Genomic DNA, 16,531 nt, shown 5'->3' with positions numbered 1-16,531 from the left:
GAGTAGCCTAGTGGTTAGTGCAGTGGACTTTGATCCTGGGAACTGAGTTTGATTCCCACTGCAGCTCCTTGTGACTCTGGGCAAGTCACTTTCCCCTCCATTGCCCCTGGTACAAAATAAGTACCTGAATATATGTAAACCACATTGAATGTAGTTGCAAAAACCTCAGAAAGGCGGTATATCAAGTCCCATTTCCCTTTCCCCTTATATATAATAAAAGTGAGCCAAGTACAGGACAATCAAGCCACTGTGACATCACTGATGAGGTTGGCTCTTATTGGTGGAATGAGTGGAGGAGTAGCCTAGTGGTTAGTGCAGTGGACTTTGATCCTGGGGAACTGAGTTCAATTCCCACTGCAGCTCCTTGTGACTCTGGGCAAGTCACTTAACCCTCCATTGCCCCTGGTACAAAATAAGTACCTGACTATATGTAAACCGCTTTGAATGTAGTTGCAAAAACCTCAGCAAGGCGGTATATCATTTCCCTTTCTCCTCCCCCTTTACTGAAGAATCATCATTTACATCTCCCTTTCATTTATACTTTTTTACTTTTAACTGCAAGCATCAGATGTAACTGAGTAAAAGTAGCAAAATTTGGCAAAATTATTACTTTAGTAAAAGTAACAAAACTTTCACTTAAGTAACTAGTTACATTTACTTAGTTATTATACAGCTCTGAAAATCAGGAAAAATCTATTTCCTTGATCCCAAAAACTACTTATAAATATTTTGGAAAAATTTATTATGCTCTGGCTCAAGGAAGAAACCTACCACCAGTGTAGTCCTTTCCGTCAACTTCCAAAGAACTTTCTTTTTTTTTATTTTCTTTTATTATTTTGATTTTTATACATGTACAATTATTCAAGGAGTTACACTTGATTAGATAGTGTTATTTTAGGAATATTCAAAGTAATTACTTACAAATTATTTCAATACACTCAAATCCACATTAAGTTGGAAATATATCCATTAAACAAGAGGATATAAAGAAGTCTACTAAAGGAAATTTTTTACAGCTAGCAAATATTTAGCAAGGTTTATATTATTCTGTTTCTTCAACTTTCTTAGAAACCACAAAAGTTGTTAATTGTGATGGTTCCATGAAAACATATTTACAATTTTTTATAAGATATTATGCATTTGCAAGGAAACCTAAGAAAAAAAGTACCGCCTAGTCGCAATACTTCAGGTTTCAATATCAAAAATTGTTTACATTTCTTTTATGCTTCTTTTGAGACACCTGGAAACAAAAGTATTTTGAACCCCCAAAATGGCTTGTCCTTATGTTTAAAAAACATTTTGAACAGCCATTGTTTGTCTGGTAGTAAGGCTACCGTAGCAGGCAGCCTTGCTGCGGTAGCTTGTTCAGTATCTGATGTCTACAAAATATTTGAAATGTTCAAGGCTGTTTGATGATGTGTTATCGATTCCTGTTCTTTTTGTGGGATATAATAGGCCTGGGATAAAGGTGGTAGATTTTCTTCAAGGATCTGCAAAATTTCTTTAAAATATCTTTTTATCATCTCCAACGGACTTATCAATTTAAGTCTAGGGAAATATATAAATCTCAAATTATATCTTCTCATATGATTATCACAAATTTCCATTTTGTTCCTCAAATTAGATATGTCCTTTATCATGGCTGTTTGAACATTTCCAATATGCAAAGTTTTTTCTTCTAACACATCAATCTTCTCAGAACAAAGCTTTATTGCACTTTCCTTTTTCTCAGAATTGTTTTCAATCTTATTGACTTATTGCTGTATTTGATATTGAACCATTTTTGCCACCAGGTCCCATAAAGAATCCAGAGTTACCTCTGGTGGTTTCTGCAATATTAAGGATACACTCAATTGCTCTGTTTTCCTCTCTGTGGTTCCTTGACCCACGCCATCGACGGGCTGCTTTCTTCGAGGGACAAGAAACTTCCCCTCAACTCCCTTTCGGTTTGTTCTCTCTGGGCTTCTCCCGAAATCGCACCAGCTAGGCCTCCCGGCGTCTGAGCGTTCGGTCCCACGGAAGGAGAGCTTGCCCGCATAAGCTGTGGGGGAGGAAGTCTTACGTCGGGGCTCAATGTTGTTTCTAGTCCTGGAGATGCCAAAGCGTCCTCTGTCGAGCCGGCACCTCCTAAGGATCTGCTTCCAACTGTTTTTCCTTGCTCAGAGGTCCTAGCAAATCGGTCCATAGGGCCAATAGGTAAGGAGGTAGGCGTTGGGAGAGCCCGAACCACCGTCTTGCCTCTTCTTTTCGGCATTACTCAAAAGGAAATTAGGATCCTCAGCGTTGCTAGTAACATGCGGCCATCTTGGATTCCCCCAGCCTGTCCCCAACTTCCAAAGAACTTTCAAGAAAACCAGAAAAGAGTCCAACTCCTCCACTAACCAGATAATGCAATCCCTGTTCAGTAGCTGCTCACAGCCCAGTAAGGGGTTGTAGTAATCCTTTTTTGTTGGACTAAATCTGTGAGCTATTTTTATTTTGAGCACTTCACTGTGGGTCTCACTTCTTACTGATTCCTATTGATTTATTGTTTTGTTTTGTTTTTAGAATTTTTGGTCCTGTTATGTCTTGAAGCAGCCATTTGGTGAAATCAGTCAGCTGGATCTTTCTCTGTTGAACATGCTGAACATAAGATAAGTCATGCTTTTGGATTTAGTTTACCAGCAATTTATTGCATTGCACAGAGTCAGAACAGTTACATAGTAACATAGTAGATGACGGCAGAAAAAGACTTGCATGGTCCATCCAGTCTGCCCAACAAGACAACTCATGTGTGCTAATTTTGTGTATTCCCTACTTTGATTTGTACCTGTGCTCTTCAGGGCACAGACCGTATAAGTCTGCCCAGCACTATCCCCGCCTCCCAACCACCAGCCCCGCCTCCCAACCACCGGCTCTGACACAGACCGTATAAGTCTGCCCAGCACTATCCCCGCCTCCCAACCACCAGCCCCGCCTCCCAACCACCAGCTCTGGCACAGACCGTATAAGTCTGCCCAGCACTATCCTCACCTCCCAACCACCAGCCCTGCCTCCCACCCATCGGCTCTGGCACAGACCGTACAAGTCTGTCCAGCCCTATCCCCGCCTCCCAACCACCAGCCCCGCCTCCCGATCTTGACTAAGCTCCTGAGGATCCATTCCTTCGGCACAGGATTCCTTTATGCTTATCCCACGCATGTTTGAATTCCGTTACCATTTTCATTTCCACCACCTCCCGCAGGAGGGCATTCCAAGCATCCACCACTCTCTCCGTGAAAAAATACTTCCTGACATTCTTCTTGAGTCTGCATTTTTATGCTAGTGAGGTTACTACCCATTAAATCCTGTCTTTAATATAAGAAGGTGGGGCTCAGAGGCTTTTTCCTCCCATCTAAATTTTTACTGCCTGCCTCTATGCTAGAGGGTTTCATATAAATTATGTTTCAATATTTTTATTGGTGATTCAACAAAATTAAACATACAATAGGCACAAAATGCAGAAATGGTAAATACCAACCTGATTAAAAGGAGTATGAACAAGACAATTATGCTATCACACAAATGTTAACCATTTTCTCCCCAACCCCTCCCCACCCTCACTGTTGTAATCCAAAGTACAACTAGATTTATAATGAAAGTTACAAAACATACAATGAGAGACCCGCATGAATGAAGTACCAGCTTCTTAGCTTTTAGCCCCCCGTTCCGAGCCTTGAACCAATCAATTAGATTCTTAGTCCTTTTCCCCGTTCCCCTTCCAGAACACCACTCCCCACTCCTACTCTGCATATCCCTACTGATACACATCCCCAACCCCATCCTATCCCTATCCCAGAAATGAACTCGCTACACTTGATTGCTTAATCTACTCTGTCACTTAAGAACCATTTTGCATTTCTCAATCTGGAAATGGCAATTATGTAAGCCACATTGAGCTTGCAAATAGGTGGGAAAATGTGGGATACAAATGCAATAAATAAATAAACCACCTTATGAATCTCCCTTCTCAGTTTCATATAAATTAATAACCTATCTTGCCATTGTTACAGGAAAGTGTTTTGACTATTATTTTCTTTTCTGCTCTTTATTGATTTGGTTACATAAGAACAAAAGAGTAGTGTAAAGAAACTGTGTGTTTTAAGCCTGTAAAATGTATTAGATATTTTCTATTTTAATTATGTCCTGAAGTGTATTTCTCCAATTTGGTCAGCAGGTGGTGTTTCTTTGCTGTAAAGCTGAAAACTTGCCATGTTGATTAAAGTATCCCTTGTCCCTTACCCTACCTAGTTCACGTTGTTAGTTTCTTCCCTCCAACCTACTTCTTTATGCTTGACTAAGCTATTAAGTTTGTACTCTTATTTAATTCTCTGTGAGCCACATTGCGCCTGCATGAGTGGGAAAATGTGGGATATAAGTAATAAAATAAATAAATAAATAAATAAATAAATGTTCTTTTTATGTTTCAACATTTTTATTGATAATATACACATATTATCACAACCATAGTCAGGGGTCCACAACATGTCGCCCCAAATAAGCTGAATGTTCTTTTTAACGAAAGCAGTATACTTTTAAATCTTGTTGACTGGGCTCCGATTGCCCCACGTGCTCATTTCCTATAGAATGTACTGATTTTGGCCTCAGACTTAGCCAGGAAGAGACACAGATCTCTGCTGAGACTTGGTGAATTATAGGTCCTGATCTTTCCAGGTGCTGTTTAGCCAGAGTGCAAATGTTTAGTTAGTGTTATAATTGATCCATATTTCAGTTACCTGTTATTGTTTGCCAATTGCACATTTTTATCCACTGTTCCAAGTTCTGAGAATAAACACAATTGTTTGTTCTGCATGTCTGGATTGATAAAGAATCCTGGTGGTTTGTGTGTTGTGTCTGTGAGTGCTTTCTGGGAATCATGGGACCACTGAGAGTATGGCCCCAGTAACCTAGAAATCACAGGATAATTTAAGAGTGGGAGACTCACCCACAGGCAGCTGTGACCCAGTCGGTGGGAGGAGGGGGCTAGTGTACAGCACGAAATGGCAGGTGCAGGAGGACCTCAGCTGTGCTGCAGATAGACCCTCTAAGTGGTCGTGGAATAACCCCAGGTGGGTAGCAAGGCATTTCATGACAAGTAGCCATACTGGGTCAGACCAAAGGTCCATCTAGCCCAGTATCCAGGAGTGGCCAAGCCAGATTCACAAGTACTTGGCACAAACCCAAATCATGAAAACATTCCATGCTACAACCAGTTGCTTCCCATGTCTGTCTGTATAGAAGACTATGGACTTTTCCTCCAGGAACTTGTCCAAAATCTTTTTAAACCCAGATACGCTAACTGTGGTTACAAGTTCCAGAACTTAACTGTTCATTGAGCGAAAAAATATTTCCTCCTATTTGTTTTAAAAGTATTTCCATGTAGCTTCCTTGAGTGTTTCAGTTACTGTATAGAAGTTGCAAATATATATATACTTCAGGATTTATAAATGGACTACTAAATTACACCAAGGTTTTGACCTGGCACTTAACCTCATTTGGAATAAGTTATCTGTTTGGATTACAAATTGATTTGGTGAAAAAAAAAAAAAAAAAAGAACTGATGCTTCCAGAATCCTAAAGTCTGGATGAACTTCCTGTTGCAGAGTTTAAGTAAACATAGTAACATAGTAGATGACGGCAGAAAAAGACCTGCACGGTCCATCCAGTCTGCCCAACAAGATAAACTCATATGTGCTACTTTTTGTGTATACCTGACCTTGATTTGTACCTGTCCTCTTCAGGGCACAGACCGTATAAGTCTGCCCAGCAGTATTTCCCGCCTCCCAACCACCAACCTCTCTTCCACCACCCAATTTCGGCTAAGCTTCTGAGGATCCATTCCTACTGCACAGGATTCCTTTATGCATATCCCACGCATGTTTGAGTAAAGTTTAAGTAAAGTTCATGTTTGCATTATAAAACCTGGACTGGAGTCTTTCTTTGCATGAGAGTGAAGCTTATTACCACTGGACTAACAGTGAAGGATAAAGAATAAAAACCCTTCTTAACATCCTACAGCCTACCGGATTTTATCCGGCCCCAGCCTGCGCCCAAGCTCAGTGAGTTAAAAACTAGAAACTTTGTTTTGTGGCCCTGGACTCGGTGCTGACTAGAGAAGAGCCAGCTGGTGCCAGAACTTTTATGGTAAGACCAGGGCTACACAAGCATTGACTGAGTAGCATATAGCACAAACTCCAGTCAACAGCGACTCTTAGTCCTGCTCCAGTGGAGGACAAGAAATCCACTTTTATTTGTAGAAATGGAATTACTACTACTACTTATCATTTCTAAAGCGCCACTAGACGTATGCAGTGCTGTACACTTGACCATGAAGAGACAGTCCCTGCCCGACAGAGCCTACAATCTAATCAGGACAAACAGGACAAATAAGGCATAAGGACAAAGAGTAGCAAGATTCCGCGCAGAATCCCAACAGTAGCAAGATTCCGGAATCCCAAAGAGTAGCAAGATTCTGGAATCCCAAACACTACTACTACTACTACTTATTTCTCTAGCGCTACTAGACGTATGCAGCACTGTACACTTGAACATGAAGAGACAGTCACTGCTCAACAGAGCTTACAATGTAATCAGGACAAATAAGGCATAAGGACAAAGAATAGCAAGATTCCGGAATCCAAAAGAGTAGCAAGATTCCGTGCAGAATCCCAACAGTAGCAAGATTCCGGAATCCCAAAGAGTAGCAAGATTCCGTGCAGAATCCCAACAGTAGCAAGATTCCGGAAACCCAAAGCGTAGCAAGATTCCACACAGAATCCCAACAGTAGCAAGATTCTGGAATCCCAATCACTACTACTTATCATTTCTAAAGCGCTACTAGACGTACGCAGCGCTGTACACTTGACCATGAAGAGACAGTCCCTGCTCCACAGAGCTTACAATCTAATTAGGACAAACAGGACAAACTTCAATCTTTGAGCAGGGACTGCCTTGTCTTTTCTTCATGTTCAATTGTGAAGCGCTGTGTACAACTGGTAGCGCTATAGAAATGATTTGTAGTAGTAGTTTAAAATTGCTTCAAGGCAGCCGCCTAGAGCAAATGCTATCAACCAGAACCCCAGAAAGTACCAAGAACCAAGTATAAAGAAAAGGTACAGACTGAAGCTAAATGTTAGAGCGTTTGCAGAATCATCTGGACATTCCCAAGTACGAACTCCTCAGATTCATTTTCTGTGTTGTACCAAAGGCTGCACTGATTTATTAATAGCTGTCCCAATTCTCGAATAGCTAATTAAATTTGTTTTGAATGTCAACGGAACACATCAGATGCTTTGCATCAAATCTGTGCCACAGCAATGATGTTTAAATCTATTCCTGAACTTGAACTTTTGTCCAGCTGGAATACTTTCTTTTACATTTCTTCTTCTTGATATAAGAGCTAGCTCACCAGACTATTCAAATATACTAGATCTAGAGGAAAAGATCCTGTGCACTCCTAACACAACACTTTTCAGGCAGGCAGCTTCATTGCACATAGGGGGCATGCAATGAAGCTACAAAGTAGTAAATTTAAAATGAATCGGGGAAAATGTTTCTTTATTCAATGTGTAAATAAACTCTGGAATTAATTGCCAAAGAATGTAGTACAGGCAGTTAGCTTGGCGGGGTTTAAAAAAGGTTTGACCGGTTCCCTAAAGGAAAAGTCCAAAGACCATTATTAAAATGGACTTGGGGAAAATCCACTATTTCTGGGATAAGCAGTATAAAATGTTTGTACTTTTTGGGGGATCTTGCCAGGTATTTGTGACCTGGATTGGCCACTATTGGAAAGGATGCTGGGCTTGATGGACCTTTAGTCTGTCCCAGAAAGGCAATACTTATGTGCTTATCTGTAAATGGGAAATAGAGTTGCTTGATTGATGCCGAAGATACAAAATCCATCAAAGGGTAAAACTGATGACGTCAAAAACTACCACTTTCTCCGCACAGGCAGCTTCACTCAAGTACCGACATCTCTCCTCCAGTAAAGGCAGTGCACAGAACATCTGCAATACAGACCAATATCTAATATAATAATTCGTACCTCCAACGTTCTGAAGCTGGCAGCGTGGCAGTGAAGCCGTGTAGTGTTTGTAATCACCACGCCCTCGAGGGAACTCTGTATAGTTGCCAGGAAAACAAACGCAAAATCAGAAGGACATGGGACCAACCACAGGCAATCGCACTCACTCTCACTGCCCCGCCCTCAGAGGGAAGGGAAGGCTGCATATAATATTCACCCACCAGAAGTTCGTTCCCTCCCTCCGAGTTCCAGGTTCGTCGTCCCTCCCTCTGAGTTCCAGGGTCGTCGTCCCTCCCTCCCTTCCAGTTCCAGGCCCCCTCCCTCCATTGCGCGGTAAAAAGCGTGCAGGCTCGGCGCTTACTTCAGTTTTCCCTTCTCAGTTCTGGTCCCGCCCTTGAGGAAACAGGAAATGAGGGCGGGACCAGAGCTGAGAGACAGAGAAGGGAAAACTGAAGTGCCGAGCCTGCACGCTTTTTACAGCTGCTGCCAGCCACCGTAACCCCGACGAGGTAAGTCAGGATGACTTTTAAAATTCAGAGGGAGGGGGCCTGGAACTGGAAGGGAGGAAGGGACGTCGACCCTGGAACTCAGAGGGAGGGAGGGAGAGAGGGGGGGACCCTGGAACTGGGAGGGAGAGAGGGGGGGACCCTGGAACTGGGAGGGAGAGAGGGGGGACCCTAGAACTGGGAGGGAGGGGGGATGCTGGAACTTCCCTTAAAAGCATTAATGACAGAAGGTGATTACCTTGCTAGTGCCCGTTTCATTTCAATCAAACGGGCTTTTTCTACTAGTATTCTATAATGAAAAATATATCTAAAGCAGATGCATTCTCACCCAAATGGAGAAAATGAGAGCCACACACAATCTTTATGACAATAGACAGTGAATGCTTTTTGCAGACTATTGGTACTGAATCAAACATGATGGCAATAATTGGAAGCTCATCTCATTATCCACCTCTCCTTTTTTAGCACGCAGATTACAAGAGGTAATCGGCAACACAACGCACAGCAAACCAAACCGACAGTGAAGTGGCCCTCATTATATTACATTACCAGGGATTTATATTCCGCTCACACCAAGATTTACGGCTTTGGAACAGATTACAGATAGATTATAACCAGAAACAAAACTGGGAACTACAAAATGATATCAAAATCAGTAGACTAAAACAGAATTATCTTACAAAAACAAATTTCTTAAATAAAATAGTCTAGTCAATCTGTGAAAAGAATAATAAACTACATTTATAACAGATGCTGGCAAAGTATTCCAGTGTTTGGCTGCTCGATAAGAAAACAAGCATGAAAAAATTGTTTCAAACGTCCCAAGCAGCATTTCTGAAAGAAGTGGGATTTGAACCCTGGGTCTCTAATTTTCAGCTCACTGCTCTAACCATAAGTACATAAGTATTGCCACACTGGGACAGACCAAAGGTCCATCAAGCCCAGCATCCTGTTTCCAACAGTGGCCAATTCAGGTCACAAGTACATGGCAAGATCCTGAAAAAGTTCAATACATTTTATACTGCTTATCCCAGAAATAAGCAGCGGATTTTCCCCAAGTCAATTTGATTACTTCTTGGGTTTTCAGGATATTCACAATGAACATGCATGAGATAGATCTGAATGCAATCTCATGTGTATTATCATCACAGTCCTGAAAACCCAGCTGCAGAGACAACACATTTGGGAGCCAATGTGCTAAATGATTATTGTCTGTAGAGAAGTTTCTCAACCCTCTTCTGGAAGCACAGCTAGCCAATTGGGGTTTCAGGATTACTTCCATGAATATGTATGAGATAAATTTACATAAATTTGGATACAACCGATACAAATATGTCACACGTATTTTAATGGCAATAATCTTGAAACCCTGACTGGCTGCGGCACCTCCAGGAGAGGGTTGAGATGAGCTTTGTAAGGTCAGGAGCATTTTAATAAACCTCACACATAAGCAGCGGTAAATTTTTGCCAGATTATTATCAAATAAATTCATAGAGGTAGCTTCCTTATCAAACCAAAAAGAAGAAGAAAAAAAAAACAACTTTAAGTGCTGTGAAACTAGGAACAGCATTTCAGTATCTTACAAACCCTGACAAAGTAAATAAATCACTGCTGTCACTCATACAGAACCAAGGATGCTTCATACATACATTTAAAGATATTTTATATAACCACCAGATACACACCGGTGCTACAAAAATAAAAATATTTTTGTAGCGCCAGATATAAGTAGCAGCATGCACAGGGCCGCAGTGCTCAGGCGCACACTGTCGGCTTCACCGATCCCCTGCCCCGGACAGGAAGTTGATGTTAGAGGTGTAGATGATCAGCAAAGCCGGCAGTGTGTGCCTGAGTACGGCAGCCCCCCACCTGCTTCTTCTTGCTTTGTCCCGCTGATGCTCATTGGGAGAAGCAGCAGCGGGAACGGAAGGGGGAGGAGGATAGAAATGATGGGCAGAAGAGGGGGTTGAAGGATGCTGGAGAGAAAGATGGGGAGAAAAAAGGGGGACATACTGGATGGGAGGATGGATGGAGAAAGAAAGGGGAGATGCTGGATGGAAGATTGAAGAAGAGAAAGGGGTAAATGCTGGATAGAAGTCAGGAGGAGAGAGAAGCAAGCGGTAGGTAGACAGTTGAGAGGAAAATTGAAGATCAGATAGTAAGAAAGAATGTGGACAGAGGCAGAAAATAAACGGAAGAAAGCTGAAAGGAAAAGGAGGAAAGAAAAATGACAAGCGAACAGGAAATCCTGGCAAAAGAGTTGAGAGAAGACGAGGAAAATAGAAACCACAATTGAATAAAAAAGTATGTGGCCAGCCAACAAAGGTAGAAAAAATAATTTTATTTTTAGTTTAAGTCAAAGTACTGTGGAAACTACGTTAATTTTTTGTTTTATTTGTATTTAATTTTTAACACAGTGAATGGAATATATCAGCTTTTGAAATTTACATCTACTATCTTTAAAGCACTACAAGGGGAATTTATTTTCCTTTCTAGTGTTGTCCTGCATGCCAAAGTCTGGTTTTGGTGGTGGTGGGGGGGGGGGGTTCAGCTGAACTTTTGTTTATTTTATTAAGCTTACGGTCACTCTTAGGGGTTATTTTGTTGGACCCAGGGACTGGTGTAGTACTTTCAATGATGCCTTTTTATATGCACCATGGCTGGTAAAATGGGTGTGGCTTCTGCAGGGGGGTGGAGCCATAGTGACCCCACCCTTAAGGTTGGCCCTGTATGAGTACCGGTACTTTTTTTTTTCTACCAAAAAAAAAAAAAGCACTGACTTTTATTTACTCAATGTGGAAACTTAAAAGGATCAAACCTTTCTTCCCAAGGGAAATATTCCGCAGCCTATTACAATCAACGGTGCTAAGCCATCTAGACTACTGCAACGCCATTTATGCCGGATGCAAAGAACAAATCATTAAGAAGCTTCAAACAGCCCAAAACATAGCAGCCAGACTCATATTTGGGAAAGCGAAATACGAAAGCGCCAAACCCCTGAGAGAAAAACTACACTGGCTCCCACTAAAAGAACAAATTACGTTCAAAGTTTGCACCCTAGTCCACAAAATCGTTCACGGGGAAGCCCCGACCTATATGTCAGACCTTATAGACTTACCTACTAGAAACGCAAAAAGATCAGCACGCACATTCCTCAACCTCCACTACCCTAACTGCAAAGGGCTAAAATATAAATCCACATACACGACCAGTTTCTCCTTCATTTGCACGCAGCTATGGAACGCACTACCGAAGGTCATAAAAACAACGCAAGACCTATCTTCCGAAGGCTACTGAAAACAGATTTGTTCAAGAAAGCATACAATAAACAGCCATCTTAAATACTAAATAATAAGACTACACACGACCTAGACATAGCCGAAATCTTATCATTTGACTGACTAACCTCTTTGCTATTAATGAACAAGCATTACCACTTTAATCCTTATGTCAAACATGTTCTCTCCATATTCGATGACCTAATGTATGTTACAATCCAATTCATTACTCAGGAACCTTCATGCACTACCATAACCTATTCTTTACCATGTATGTATGCACATGGTATATATATATATATATATATATATATATATATATATATATATATATATATATATACCATGATCTATTCCATGTATGTTATGTTCCATGTATATTACCATGTATGTATGCACCTTAATGCAATACCATCTGTAATTTTGTTACCGGGAAAGGGTAACCGCCACCACGGCAAATGTAAGCCACATTGAGCCTGCAAATTGGTGGGAAAATGTGGGATACAAATGCTACAAATAAATAAATAAATATTTCAATATCTGAATTATGCCAACTATATTTTCTATGGATCTTGTTCTTAAATATGTAATTTTAGGTCATTTCTGCTTGTGCTTTCTTGTTTTAATTCTGTTTACTGTGTATTTTGACATTAGACTTGTGTGCTCAGTCATCACGGAGTGCTTTTTATTTTGATCTTGACTCATTTTGCAGACACAGCCCGAGTTTTGTCACTGTTTATTAGTAAGTGGAGGAGTGGCCTAGTGGTTAGAGCACTGGTCTTGCAATCCAGAGGTGGCCAGTTCAAATCCCACTGTTGCTCCTTGTGACCTTGGGCAAGTCACTTAACCCTCCATTGCCTCAAGTACAAACTTAGATTGTGAGCCCTCCTGGGACAGAGAAATACCCAGATTACCTGAATGTAACTCACCTTGAGCTACTACTGAAAAAGGTGTGAGCAAAATCTAAATAAGTTAGTGGTCCTTTTACTAAGCTGTGGCACAGCCTTTTATGGTATTTTCACACACATTAAGGCCATTTTTACCATAGCCATAAGTATTGGCCTTTTTGTATTACTGGCCATGTGCTATTAGTTTACCATCATCCATTTTGATGCAGTAACATAAGTACATAAGTATTAACATACTGGGAAAGACCAAAGGTCCATCAAGCCCAGCATCCTGTTTCCAACAGTGGCCAATCCAGGACACAAATACCCGGCAAGATCCCCAAAAAAGTACAAAACATTTTATACTGCTTATCCCAGAAATAGTGGATTTTGCCCAAGTCCATTTAATAATGGTCTACGGACTTTTCCTTTAGGAAGCCGTCCAAACCTTTTTTAAACTCCGCTAACTCCTGAGCTAAAAAAACCCACACAAAGTGGAAAGATCACAGAGATCCCACAGGGTGGATAAAATAAAAAAACATGGAGTGGAAACTGGATCAGGCTCTTCAGAAACAGATTCAGGACGTATATTGGACAATCACATCTGTCCTTTTTTTCAGCACCATAGCGGCGTTTCACATGCTATTCATCATGTTTCATTCAGCAATGGTCTTTTTAAAGACTAGTTCATATTTATTTTACAAAACGCATTGCCAAGGACAAATGTCATTGTCAAGTATACGTTATCAAGACTCCTGAGGCAGGCACATATGTGCCGAAACACGGCACCGTGTCGAGTCAGCTTAAATAAACACCTACAATTTCACTTCAGCGTCCTGAGTCTGATTCTGAAGAGCCTCATGCAGTTCCCACTCTTTGATTTTTTGATTGTACTCCTCAGCTAACCAGTTAGTGTGCATTAACATAGACACAGGAACATCCACGATACACACCCTCTCATGGTTAGCCTGAGCCAATGGTGTAGGAAGGGCAAGGCGGTGGGGCGGTCCACCCCGGGTGCACACTGCTGGAGGGTGCAGAGAGCAGCTATGCTCCTGTCGGCTCCGCTGGTTCCCTGCTCCCTCTGCCCAGGAACAGGTTAGTTCCTCTTCCGGGGCAGAGGGAGCAGGGAGCCGACAGGCACGTGGCTGCACCCGGGGGGGGGGGGGGGTCGTGGTGCACCCTGGGGGGATGGACATCACTGCACCCGGGGGGGGGGGGATGCACAGCGGTGATCCGTCCCGGGTGGCAGCCGACCTAGGATCGCCACTGGCCTGAGCATGTCCTGCGGTTCTCCAGTTTTAGCTGCATTAAGCACACATTAAGACCTAACAGTTAGTTAAAGGGCTTCTTAGTCTTTGATGGTGGTCATTTAGGGCTTCTTTTACAAAGCTGTTCTACCGATTCTCGGTGCAGCAAATGAGAGGAAGCCCATTCAATTCCTATGGGCTTCCTCTCATTTGCCACTCAGGAATCGCTAGCTCGGCTCTGTAAAAGAAGCCCTCACTGACTTAATTCTCTTCCCAAAGGTTAATTTTGCTTTCATGAATTTGAGTTAAAGTACGTTTTTTATTTTTTTTTTCAATAGACATCTCTCTAAGGGGCCCTTTTATTACGCCGCGTGTCTATGCATGCCCAAACCGGGCCAAAATGGAGTTACTGCCCGGTTACCGCATGGCTCTTGCGGTAATTTCATTTTTGGCACACATCCGAAAAATAAACTTTCTTTTTTGTATCCGCGCCAAGTGGCATTAGACACGTGTAAGTCATTACATAGTAACATAGTAGATGACGGCAGAAAAAGACCTGCACGGTCCATCCAGTCTGCCCAACAAGATAACTCATATGTGCTAATTTTGTGTATACCCTACTTTGATTTGTACCTGTGTTCTTCAGGGCACAGACCGTATTAGTCTGCCCAGCACTATCCCCCCCCCCTCCCAACCATCAGCCCCGCCTCCCACCACCGGTCATTACTGCCCAGTTACCACGCAAGACTTTACCGCTAGGTCAATGGCTGGCGGTAAGGTCACAAACACAAAATGGACGCATGGCAATTTTGATTTTGTTGCATGTCCATTTTCGGCAAAAATTTTAAAAAGACCTTTTTTGCAGGCGCGCTGAAAAAATGGTTCGGCGCGCACCCAAAACCTGCGCCTACACTACCACAAGCCATTTTTCAGTACACCTTAGTAAAAGGACCCCGAAATACGTGTGTATTTTTGTGCATTTCCCTGCAAACTGCTTTAATGCCTTATGCTAAACTCAACAAATTAAATGAAAAAGGTTCACGCTGAACGTATACACTTATGCAACTTGCAATACAACACACAACTTTATGAGATCCCTCAGAAAGGTTAAAGGTTCCCCACCTCTGGCTGGAAAACACTGAATTCTAAGTCGAGCTACCCAATGATGAGAGCTGGAGCAAGGACAAAACTAGATGTAGGAAAAGAACAGACTGTACTATACATCTGATTTTATCTTCGCTCTTGACAGCTCTCGCTGGATTGTTCCGCCCTCTGTCCCTCTGCGCTATCTGGTCTGTGAAGGACTGCAAAAGCTGAACCTCAGTCCTCCATCCTGGCACTGGGCTGTCAATGGTCTAGAAGTGGATGAGCCAAGGAAAGTCATGAGAGCTAAAATGAGCTGACACAGAACAAAAAGCAGGCAATGTACGGAAAAATGAAAAACTGTTTTTCAGTTATTTGCTTCTTCCTTCTTTTCTTAAGTACATAAGTAATATCACACTGGGAAAAGACCAAGGGTCCATCGAGCCCAGCATCCTGTCCACGACAGCAGCCAATCCAGGCTAAGGGAACCTGGCAAGCTTCCCAAATTACAAACGTTCTATACATGTTATTCCTGGAATTGTGGATTTTTCCCAAGTCCATTTAGTAGCGGTTTATGGACTTGTCCTTTAGGAAACCGTCTAACCCCTTTTTAAACTCTGCCAAGCTAACCGCCTTCACCACGTACTCCGACAACGAATTCCAGAGTTTAATTACGCGTTGGGTGAAGAAAAATTTTCTCCGATTTGTTATAAATTTACTACACTGTAGTTTAATCGCATGCCCCCTAGTCCTAGTATTTTTGGAAAGCGTGAACAGACGCTTCACATCCACCTGTTCCACTCCACTCATTATTCTATATACCTCTATCATGTCTCCCCTCAGCCGTCTCTTCTCCAAGTTCAAAAAGCCCTAGCCTCCTTAGTCTTTCTTCATAGGGAAGTTGTCCCATCCCCGCTATCATTTTAGTCTCCCTTCGCTGCACCTTTTCGAATTCCACTATATCTTTCTTGAGATGCGGCGACCAGAATTGAACACAATACTCAAGGTGTGGTCACACCATGGAGCGATACAACGGCATTATAACATCCTCACACCTGTTTTCCTTATCTTTCCTAATACCACCCAACATTCTATTCGCTTTCCGATCTTTTCTTCTCCACGTTTTCTTATTCCTGTTATTTCTTCAACCTTTTCTTGCCCTCTTGCACTCACCACTTTTATTTTGTCTTCTTCACCTTTCACCTGTCTCTCTTCATTGACCTTCAAGCCTCTTCTTTCCGTCTCGCTCCCTCTTTCATCATCTCTCCTCTGTCCCTTATACCTCCCTGTACTCAGTCTCTCAGCCCAGCCCTGTATGTATTGACTCCTCTTCAGCCCTCATCTTCCTCCTATCCTTGAACTGGATACAGGAGGTGGTGGGTACAGGACCCGAGAGACACTGAAGCACTTCCCATCTATCTGCACCACCGCTCCCAGGTCAGAGCTGCTCCAGTCCACAACGCTGCCAAAAATGGGGGGCAGAAGA

This window comes from Microcaecilia unicolor, chromosome 5 (assembly GCF_901765095.1).
Source record: "Microcaecilia unicolor chromosome 5, aMicUni1.1, whole genome shotgun sequence".
NCBI classification, from domain to species: domain Eukaryota; kingdom Metazoa; phylum Chordata; class Amphibia; order Gymnophiona; family Siphonopidae; genus Microcaecilia; species Microcaecilia unicolor.
Note: the sequence above shows the minus strand (reverse complement) of the source record.